This window comes from Platalea leucorodia (assembly GCF_965183815.1).
Source record: "Platalea leucorodia genome assembly, chromosome: 1".
NCBI lineage: Eukaryota > Metazoa > Chordata > Aves > Pelecaniformes > Threskiornithidae > Platalea > Platalea leucorodia.
Window position 1 is genome coordinate 19,993,769 of NC_138823.1, and position 11,639 is coordinate 20,005,407.

Here is an 11,639-nt window from a genome sequence, read left to right on the forward strand (position 1 = left end):
TCAAAACTCACTATTGCTATTGCTGTCATCACTCCTGAGCCCTTTCAGCTCTTTTCTGGATTGTTGCACAGCAACAATAAAACCATCAGAGCACAAATTGCTTCTTAATGAGATCAGTCACACACACGTGCACGCACACACACACAAGGAGTGTTACTAATCCACCACCATTTCCTCAATGAAGAGTCTCCTCTGGTTGAATGAACTCCTCCTTGTTCAGTCAGGTTGTGTAAAACCACAGACAAATCAAAAACTGGTAGAAATAACTGCTTTGCGATGTGCTGATGAAAGACCTGCAGATACAGTAGCAGTATTCAGGAGCCCAGCTGCACCTGGAAACGGATGCAGAGCTTTTCTGTCTCACCTGCTGCCAGTTTTAATACCTCAGAGAGAGAAACCATAGCAAACCCTTCTGCAGGGCTCTGTGAAGGAACCCTTGTCAACTCCCCATCACAGTGTTTCGACTCATTTTTTTTCCTTATACTATTGTGTTAAAAGATTGAAGATTAAATCTGCCTTAAATCTGTTTTTTTCTCCATTTACAGCAATTGTTTTTGCTCTTTGCTCAGGAAGGGTTAAAAAAAATAAAACCGTGCACAACTGGGGAAAAGCAACTTGGATTTCAAAACATTTTAGTGTTAAGAGAAAGGGATTAGCATAGGCACAGGGTGTAATGTTTGCAAAACTAGGATTTTAAATATACTGAAACAACAGGTGGTGACAAAAAGAGGATACCACCTGAATCATGGCTGGAAATTAAACTCAAACAATTTCAGATATTTGAAGCCACTTGTTTAAGTTTTCCAGTCATTTTTTCCATTTGCCTGTTCACACTTCAATTGTGCTCAGATGCTTTTCATCTGTAGATCCCAAAGTACTTAACAAAGTAAAGTAAATATCATTATTCCTATTTAACAGATGAAGAATCAGGGGTGAAAAGAATCAGATTCATTGCCAGTGGCCTAGCAGTGACCTGTGGGAAAATTCAGGTTATTGGTTACTTGACCAATGCTTTATCAACAGAACCGTATCATGAATCTCATCGAGATTCTGCTCCATGCGATCTGCAGATCCCGTTATTCTGGACACAGCTGAAAGAGGAACAAGGCCAGTCCTAGTGTGAAGCCTGTGTGTCAGAAAAAGGATTCCCCCCAGCCCCCTTCACAGTCCACAACATTTGATCCTTTAAACTGGATAGATTAGCAATCTATGCTTTTAAAGCTATGTGGCTTTAGTGTGTGTAGCCCAAGATGCTCAACCACATAGCATAAAACACACCAGGAGAGAGCCCAGGAGTGAACTAGCAGAGATTTAGTGTCAGTAACCAGGGATTCAACAGGGATCAAACCCAACAGGGAGCTGAACCAGAGTCCAAACCAGGAAACTGAGTTAGTTGACATGCTGAATAAATCCCTTAACCCTCAATTACTTCAGCTGAATCAAAAGTTTTCAGCACCTCCATAGACTCTCTCTTTCTCTGGTGACTGATACCTTTCTGCCACACTGTCCCACCATGAAGTCTTGTTCCACGTGTTTCCATGTATTCTGTTAGCTTATGTAGGTGACGTGGATGGTCTGAATGGAGGCTGAGGAACTGAGACAGAACATTTATGTCTGAGAGTACGCAAGTGTTTGCAGTGCAGGAGTAATGGCTGAGGACATGGGATGCAGAGAAGCTGGAGAATATTTGAAAGCCCACATGACTTTGAAGTGAATATGGGAAGTCTGGAAGATGTGCAAGAAATGTATTATCTGATGTTTGTGTCATTCTCCTGCATCTGCTATCTTCTGCATCTGCTACTGGTCTGTATCAGAGATGGGACAGATCACCTTGTCTCAGCCAGCAGTTCACTTTTTATGGCTTTTTGCCAAGTGTTGCATTCTGGTAAAGAAAAAAGTATAGAGTTGTCACTGTGTAGCTATAGGGAAGTATGTCTACAGGAGGCATTCAGAGGATTTTGATAGTATTAACATTACCTATGGAGCATTTCCCTTTTCCTCCTATACAGTACTTCCCCAACCTACCATGTTTCTGTAAAATCTACAGTAATTGCAGAAGGAATTTCAAGACTGTAAATACATGTTCTATGTAATTAAAGCATCTGGTGTCATGGATTTGGCACAAACATCATGTGATGCACATTACCTGATACATTAAAATGATCCTTTTAACATGATCGTCAGTCAAAGATCACATACTGAATCCGGGAGTCAGTAAAAGATCAGCTTTTTCTCCCAGTTAATGTTGTGTTAATGCAACCATCAAAATACACAGGCTAGTTTCAAAAGCAGTTCAGCATTAATACATGCAAGCCCACCAGCTGTGCCAGGGAAATTTTGAGAGCAGATTGACCAGAGATCACTGTGAAACTTTTACTGCATATCTGTTTCTCCATTTTATATACATACCTGTTGGTCCAGGCATCAGTTGACATTACATGTACAAATGAGTACAGATGCAGTTAGCAAGTCCACAACAACAGGCAGAAAAACAAGGCCCTGAAATGTACTGACTTTTGCTAGCACTATTCTGTTGGTACAACCCTTTGGGTAGGAGGGTGTCGTGATTTAACCCCAGCCAGCAACCAAGCACCACGCAGCCGCTCGCTCACTCCCCCCCAGTGGGATGGGGGAGAGAATCAGAAGGGTAAAAGGGAGAAAACTCGTGGGTTGAGATAAGAACAGCCCAATAATTGAAGTAAAATAAATTAGAACAGTTAAATAGACAAAGCAAAAACCGTGCACGCAAACAAAACAGAACAAGGAATTCATTCACTACTTCCCAGCGGCAGGCAGGTGTTCAGCCATCCCCAGGAAAGCAGGGCTCCATCACGCGTAATGGTTACTTGGGAAGACAAACGCCATCATGCCCAATGTCCCCCTCCTTCCTTCTTCTTCCCCCAGCTTATATACTGAGCATGACGTCATATGGTATGGAATAGCCCCTCGGCCAGTCTGGGTCAGCTGTCCCGGCTGTGCCCCCTCCCAGCTTCCCGTGCACCCGGCAGAGCATGGGCAGCTGAAAAGTCCCTTACCACTGTGAGCGCCACTTAGCACCTATTCAGAGACAGCTTAGCACTACTTAGCAAGAACCAAAGCATCAGTGTATCATCGACATTGTTCTCATCCTAAACCCAAAACACAGCCCCCATACCGGCTACCAAGACGAAAATTAACTCTATCCCAGCTGAAACCAGGACAGAGGGAGATGGGGAGGCGTCGTGTTGATACCCCCTGTGCTGTATACCGCTTAGCCAACAATATTCTTGTCCAATTTTGTTCCCATTTGTCTCAATTAAAATGTGTCTCTGCTCACTTGAGGGACATCAAACCTATAACAAACTGCCTCATAACATTAAGCACACACTGAGATGGTACAATGAATCACTATAAACACTTTACCCCACTAGCTATAAATTATTCTTAATTCTGTTTCTCTAACTCAGATCACTTCCGCAGCTGGCCTTTTCTGTTCTGAAACACAGCTCTGCGAAAATGGCAATTTCATACTCTATTACCTGTCTGTACTCAGGGTTCACAAAAAATCATAAGTAACACGGATTCTTTACTCTGTGTGCACCCCTGAGGGAGCACCAGGCACTTACTACTGTACAAATGTCTCCAAGGCTGCAGTTTGTAGAGAACAAAAGTCACCATCAGTGATATAACTTCAGTACCATCCAAAGGCTGGCTTAAAGTTGGTAACTAGCTACTGGCGTGATCAGCTCCAAATGTGTTTTGGATTTACACTTGACATGGTTAAATATGGTAGTAGCTGTGGTCAACTAGAATTTATTCTCCTACATCTGCTGCACCACATAGCTGTGGTTTTGTGCTAGTGTAGTGAGCCTGTGGCAAAGTGCTTGGTTTGTGGGACAAATCTGCACCTGGAAAAGCCTTTTATGAGTAAAGATTGTGAGAGGACCAAACACCTTTTCTGTGAGATAAATCTCATTACCAAAGGCAGCGATCCTTCCTTCTAACAATTATTTTGCTGCCTGTCACCGAAGAGTACCTCCACTGAAGTAGAGCTAAAATCCTGGGTGAGTTTTCCAAAAGTGCCTAAGTGATTTAGGACTTATGGATGACTTGGGGATCCTAGGTGTGTCTGACAAATTCTATTTGATTTAAGGGCTTTTAATCTGCATGACAGTGCAAATTCTGTTTCAAAGGTGAGTTTTTTTGTATCATATTTGTTTTCTTTTAATCTTTGTGTTGGACTGGTGTTGGCTGTTAGCTCAAGGCAGGTAATAAGGAATTTTATCTTAATTATTCTGAAAAAACAATTGTCACAAAAAGTAAGAAAAAATGGATTTAAGCAATCAGTTGGCTTACATGGGAAATTTGGTTTACCTATTGCCTGTCAACAAGGTCACTGGATACTGTGGTCTGTTGAGACAGATCTGGAATCATGTGGCAAAGGAGACTGGAAGGACTTTAAAGGGGTCTACTCTTTTCTTCACTAATTTCTATCAACTCAGGCAGAGAGAAACTGTTAAAAGAAGCTGATCAAGCAGAAGGAACTTTTCCAGAATAAATGTAGAGATCACACAAAAGAATGGGTGGGGAAGACTGCTTTCACAAAGTTTTTGATTTGCTGAATTATCTGCATTCACTTGGACTTTACTTTCCAAGACACTATCAACTAAGTCAAAATCATCACAGAAAAGTGATCTGAAGAAAGAGGGGGTGCAGTTCAATAGGAGCAAACACAAAGTGGTACACTTTGGCAGGAGCAAGCAGGTACACAATTCCAGTGTGGAATAACTGGCAGGAGAACAATTCTGTAGAAGCAGCTCATCTGATTCCAAGCCATACACCCACCAGTACGAAGGGCTAATGAGAAGCTGGTGTGAAATTAAACTTTTGTCTGGAGTGTATCAGCAGGATCATATCCAACATGATATATGAACTCATCCCTCACTGGGCTGTGTCCAGTTTTGGGAGGCACCTTCTGCGATGTGGATACAACTCAGAGAAGAGGTAGAGGAAATATCTATGACTGCAGGATCTATGAGAAAATGACAAACAAATCTATGTCATCTGCCCTTCAGAAGAGAAGATTGAGGCTGCAAAATGAAAATGAATGAACTGTTTTCCACATCCATGATGGAAATAATCCCCTGAAACAGCAACAAGGAAGGCTCAGGTTGGAAAAACCTTTTACCAGTAAAGGTTGTGAGGCTTTGGAATAGTCTGCCTGGGGAATCCAGAGGCTTCAGCATTAGGGATGAGTAAAAAGCCACCTGTAATAGACGTGGCTGTTTCTGCCTGGGAGCAGTAGGACGGGGTGGACGCCCTCTGATTCCATGACTGTAATCCCTGGGCATGCTAGTGTTCATTTGTCTTGTGCCTTCTTCAAGAAGAAAAGTGGGGCACAGAGACTCATATCTTCAATGGGATTTGGAAGATTCTCAGGTGAAGGCTGGGAAAGACTGAACTACCCTCAGGACTCAAGTTACTAGATTAAGGTCCCTGGTATCTGGTGAAAAGTCCAGTCATAACATTTGTGCCTCACTGTTCAAAGCAAGGAGAAATGCCTAAACTCTGGCAACCTTGGCAAACTATGGGTATGTACTCTAAAAAAATGAGGTTCCCTGTGCTGGGAATTTCAGTCTTGAAATTCAGTCCCTTTCCCAGTGAGCTGGGAAGCATCCAAATAGGGAAGGCTGGACAGCTGACAAGGACCACAGGGCCTCTACTGAGCTGTGTGCGCTGCCACAGCGCGGTGGGATGGGCATCTACATTTTGGTGGCACAGACATAAACCAGAGCAGCTGAAGAGCAGCAGAAGAAAGAGTCATGGTATGGTAAATTCACTACCCTTCTAAGGGATTAGTGTTTTCCAGACTTCCTGCAAAGCCCTGTGCCCAGTAACAGCGAATGCAAGTTACAAATAAAGTTTATAATCAAGGAAAAGTGATTTTTTGTAGATCACATTTGTTATCCCGCCTTTTCCAGCCCAAACCTCTTGTCTGAATATGGTCATTAAAAGATTTGCTGTCTAAGAAAGCAGTCACCAAAACAATCAAAGGTACTTGTGACACTTACTTGAATACTGGCCACTCAGCTCTGGGAGTAAATTTAAAGCAGAGATATCATTCACCAGTTGATTTGAATAGGGCTATGTTCATTTGAACAGCCTAAGGATCTGAACCTGCCTGCTTTCCCATTTTATAAAGTGTTTCTTACCAGCAAAGAAAAAAAGACAATAGGTACCAAAATGATATTGTGATTCCCAATAACAAGCACTAGAAACATAAAGAAACTGTCATTTTATGACAGTGAAAAGGAAAAAAGAGACATCAATTATATAAAGGACTATACCTTAAAATGTAACAGAAAATATTTCCATTTAATATCTTTAATATACTGAGTACTGTATAGACCATATTTTTTGACCAAAAAAACATTTAAAGTTGATTGATAACATTTCTATAAATGTGTTCAGTTGTGCTTTGCATGGAAATAAGTGCTGCAAGCTCCAACAGTCATTTAATACTATTTTAGACTAAAGAGGATGCCTAGAATTTCACTAATATACTCACATTTGCCATGTGTGTTTAAAAGAGCTATTAGCTATGTGGGAACAGCAGACTGAATGCTGATAAAAATGGTTCTGGCACTACTAAATGATGCCTGTACCTTTGGCTTTAGCATTCAATTGACCTGAGCACTACAAAATAGTACTTCCCACTAAAATGAAGAGATATCTCTGCAAGTAAAATATGATTCCAAGTATTTAATGTACAGATGACCATTCTCTTTAATACTTAAATGATAAAGAGAGCATGAAAGTTGCTTATTAGTTTGAATTTTACTATTTTTACATTGGAAGCATTGTCTCATACTATATTTCAACAAATGCTTGCACAGCTGTCAAGACAAGCATCTTTATGTGAGAATAATATTTTCAGTCTGCAGCAATTTGTGGAAGGGATTAATTGGGTGATAACAAGCCATCCTAAGAACAAGGCATGACTTATGATGTCTAAAATGTGCGCATGTCAAATATTGTAGACAAAGCACTCTAATTGTGTAATTTCATGCTCTTTGGGGTCTCATTTCTTTTATTACAACTGGGATGAAGTTAGCAGCCATTGATGAAATTTAAACTCAACAGAACATGTACTTAGAACTCATTGTTATATAGATAAGCAGCTGCTCTTCTAATAATTTTCAGAAACCAGTAAGCTCTATATATGCATGATTTAGTTGGATTATCTTCTCAAGACCCAAGCAGATATATCATAATGATTATGTTTTAAGTGATACCTTACCTACTTGTAAAATTAAGTTCCATGTTCCTTCCTATGTACTCACACACACCTGAGAATCAGGATACAGAGCAGGAAAACTGGCAGCACCTGCCCACCTCTTACAAAGCAACAGTGAATAACTACAGGGTGGTTTTAAATTTTAACTCACATATTTCAAGAAAAGGGGGAGAAAAGACAAAATAGAAACTAAAGACACATGCATTTGATAACAAAAAGTCCCAGAAGGAAAAATAAAGAAGAAAACACTTGTCAGTTTTGAAGCAAACAGAGAAAAAAAATTTAAGGGGTTCTTTTTTATTTTGTGTTTTCAGCAGTGCATCACAAAGACTTATGGTAGAAGAAAAACACCAAAGGAGTTGAGGGAGAAAACCAGTGATAAGATGGTGACAGAGAGAATATCACTGAAGAAAAACAAGAGGCTGCAAATCTGAATTTTAAAAGAGAAACACAGAGCAATTGGGAGAGAACTTGGAAGACTTGTGTTAGCACATCAGAAAGGGGATTGAAAGAAACAACCAAGAATTAAGTATCTATGTATTTATCTGTCTCTCCTCTCTCTGTATGTTTGCCAGCAGAGCATTTTCAAGGCATTTCCAGGCATCACACCAAAGCTCCTTGTTTGGAAGGAAGCTCAAAGGATTCTGCCCCAGTACACCATTCCTGTCTCCACCTTCTGCCTGAGCTCAGGATCCAGTGGTATTTCTCACAGCAGGTGTAATGGTGTGGCAAATGCCTTATGGAGCATTTTGTCTTTGGAAAGTTACGCAAGTGATAGCTCACCCTTACACCTCCTTGGGGAGAGAAACAAGGAGATTAGGTGTCCATGCTCAGCCCACAGCAGAAATCAGCGGGAACAGCTAGGCTTAGGATGAAGGATTTACTGATCCTCAAACCACTGTGTTAACCAGGAGAGAATACCAGTGATTCTTGGGATGATTTATTGCAAAGGCACATCACTGCAATAATTTCTTGGGTCAGTCCTAGCTGCTTGGTGGGTGTATACCAGATACATAACTGGCCCAGGGATGCAAGCGATATGGTATGGGTGGAAGCACCAAGTCAGAAATCATGGCTTGGCTGCAAGCTAATCATTGTTATACCTGATTAGGTAAGTGTTTCAAGTCATTATGGCAAGTGCTGAAGGGAAAAGAATGAGTCAATCTACTAAAATTATACTTGAGCACAGAGAGTAGCTAGGCAATTAGGTTAGCATTATCCAAAGTTAGTCAAGCATTGGAGATTCCTCATGAACAGCAATTGAGTCCAGAATTTCTGGGTATTTCACCGACCCTCTTCTCCTAAACACAGATAGATACCTAAAGACGGAGGCCCAGTACCTTTGACAGCCGAGTCAGAAGGAACAGTCCAGTACATTTATGCACAGTTTGAAAACTCTGGTCTATTTTACGATTTTTCTCTGTTTTCTTTATAAATCTTGCACATGGAAATGGTGCAAGCAAATGGGAACAGTACTTTATCCCTAAGCTTCTCTACATGGGGGTACTGAGCTGAGTACTAATAAGCTCATAGATAACAGGTGAAGGCAAAGTTATTTCCCTCTCCTTAGCACCCACGTGGCCATATGAGAAATACCATGTCCTATTTGGAGCCTCCACTGCAAGAGGGTGTTGATAAGCTGAAGGTTGTCCAGCAGAAAATCACTAAGATGGTTTGCAGGCAGATGCACATAGGGTATGGGACAAGGCTGAAGGAACAGAGCTTACTCAGCCTGGAGGAGAGAGGGCTGATGCAGAGGACTAGCTGGAGCCTTCATTTACCTGTCGGGGGAGGTGTTATGGAGAAGGCAGAGGCAGGCAGCTCTCAGGGACGCACAGGGCAAGGACAGAAAGCAAAAGCCACAGCTTGCAGCAAGGGAAAGTCCAGCTGAACACAGGAAACAGTTGCTCACCCTGGGAGAGGCTGAGGATGGGGACGGAGCCTGGAGAAAGGCTGGCACCTCCATCCTTGGAGAGCTGCAAAACTCAGCTGAGCCCCTAAGCAACTAGATCTAATTTTGAAGGCAGACTGTTTTTTTTCAGAAGGATGTTGTATTGTGTGACCTCTAAAGTTTCCTTCCAACCTAAATTTTACGTAGTAGCATGGAGAGTTTCTGAAACTGCTGTCCACACAAAAGCTGCTGTTGAAAGAGCACTAACTACTGTGTCCTGTCCCAGACCACGTGTCCTTAGGAAGAGGCTGGATTACAAGAAAGCTCCCATTGCACTTCAGTGAGCTTCGGATGAGGGCCTCCCAACACTGAGCTTCCATCGAATACAACTTCATCATGTAAGAACCAAAAAGATGACAGGAGTTGAAAAGGCTGTAGATGATAGACAGCCATGCTGAGCCACGCACACAGTTGTGACTAACTGAATGGAGTCATGCACCATTGTTTCTGTACCCCAGCTGAATGACCTAACCTATGAATTTTAAAAGTTTAGTTATGCTTAATTATTCCAAGGTCAATCACATTGATTACTAATGATGCAGATTTTTTTCTTGGAAGTCTTTCTCTGTTGTATCCCTGGAAGCAGATGCCTTGTATATAGCATCTCATTATGTGTTGGTTTTTCTGCAACACTGTTTATCAGTTCTTGCAGGTAGAAAGGTGAATAAACTAATTCTTTTAGAAGGTAGTTTGTATGTAATAAAGGAAATTTTGGCTTTTGTTTCACCCTGTAAAAACAATCACTGTTCTTCCTTCCCTGAAGTGCTGAGATTTTACAATAGTGTTGATTCAATTCCCCCCTGAATAGAGGCCACCTCACTTTTAAAAGTAAAAAGGTTTGTAAAATTGGATTTAAAATTTTGTCCCATGACTGAAATTAATGCTACCTTGGGAAAACGCTGGAGTGGTGGGAGGAGTTCACAGCAGAAGGAATGGGAACATCTAGGATTGGGTCAGCTGGTGGGCATTCTCCTCTGCTAAGGGAGCTGTCAGCATCACAGAAAACAATGGAAGATCCTACCTCTCCCACACGGACTTTCTTGAGCTTTCATCCCAAAGTAACACTGCAGAAGCTTGGCATTCTTCTGGCTTATATTATGTATTTTCATCCTTACAACAAGATTTATTAATGTTATTTAATAATACATCATTTCAAAGAAGAACATGTATACTGTCAAATTTTATTTCATGTACATACTTTGGATTAAAATTGTTGCCCATATTTTGAAAAATACAATGGAAAGACTTTTGTGATTATGGGTAAAAAGTAGACTATACTCCCAAATTCTTAGTAAAAACAGAAGTATTTTATAATTATGCTGGAATCTCATTCTATAAGGCGTAGATTCTATGAGTATACATGTATATTATAGGCATTAAAATTAATTGCCTATAAAAGAAATCCAATATTTGAAACAAAAAAATATAGTAACTGCCTGAAAGATCAAAGCAGAAATCTTGTCTTTAGTGGTTTTGAGTTTTAGATCTCATAGATCCCATAGTTTTACTTCAAGGTCAGAACTTCCTAGTTTCTATGTAAAACCAATTTTCTAGCCTCTGATTTGTGTCTCTGGAGAACTTTAAGTCAGGAGAATAAATATTAATTCTACCATGACTCTACCTAGAGTTTTGTCATAAAGAATATAGTTGCTTGTCTATTATTCTAGAGGATAAAGTAATAAATGATCAGACAGAATTTCAGGACATTCATTTAACTTTGTTTGTAGTAGAAAGCCTTACCATAATTCAGTACACTACCAGCTCCTTATGCTGAGAAATGCAACACAAGGATATTAAATCACTCATTAAGATACTATATTTTGATAATGTTTAATGCAAATTCTTCCTTGCTGTGAAAATTACTCATCTTATCAGAGTACCTTGATTACCAACAGACAGTTTAGTACATCCATAATGAGATGCTCAGCAGGTTCAAAATGCTAATCTGGTAGCTGGGAAGGAGGTTGACTCATTTGGTCTTGCAAAGCAATTGACAGCTAAGCACTTTATTCCTTGCTCAATAAATAGCTCAATAAAATCTTAGAAAGAGGCACTAGAAAAGAGCATCTGAGAGAGCAGCTGCCAGCTGGTGTGGCAGCAGCCTGGGTCCAGACGAAGCACAGACCATCGGCTGCCCAAGTGTGGAGAAGATCATCAGATTGGTTTGAGGTTTATGAGGCCTGACCCCTAACTGACGTAAAGCTTGGTAACTTCTTCCTAACTAGCAGTGAAAAAGTGAGTTATGCCAAAAAACATGTAAGCATCTGGTGTTCGACTAACCAGGTTCGCTCAGCTATTTGCTATTCATCACTGTAAACCCTATAGCAGTGACTCACATAGAAGACGGGAGCTTGTGATCCCAGTGGTGTCTTTACTAGACCATGGTAAAAAACCTGCTGAAAAGACTTCTAG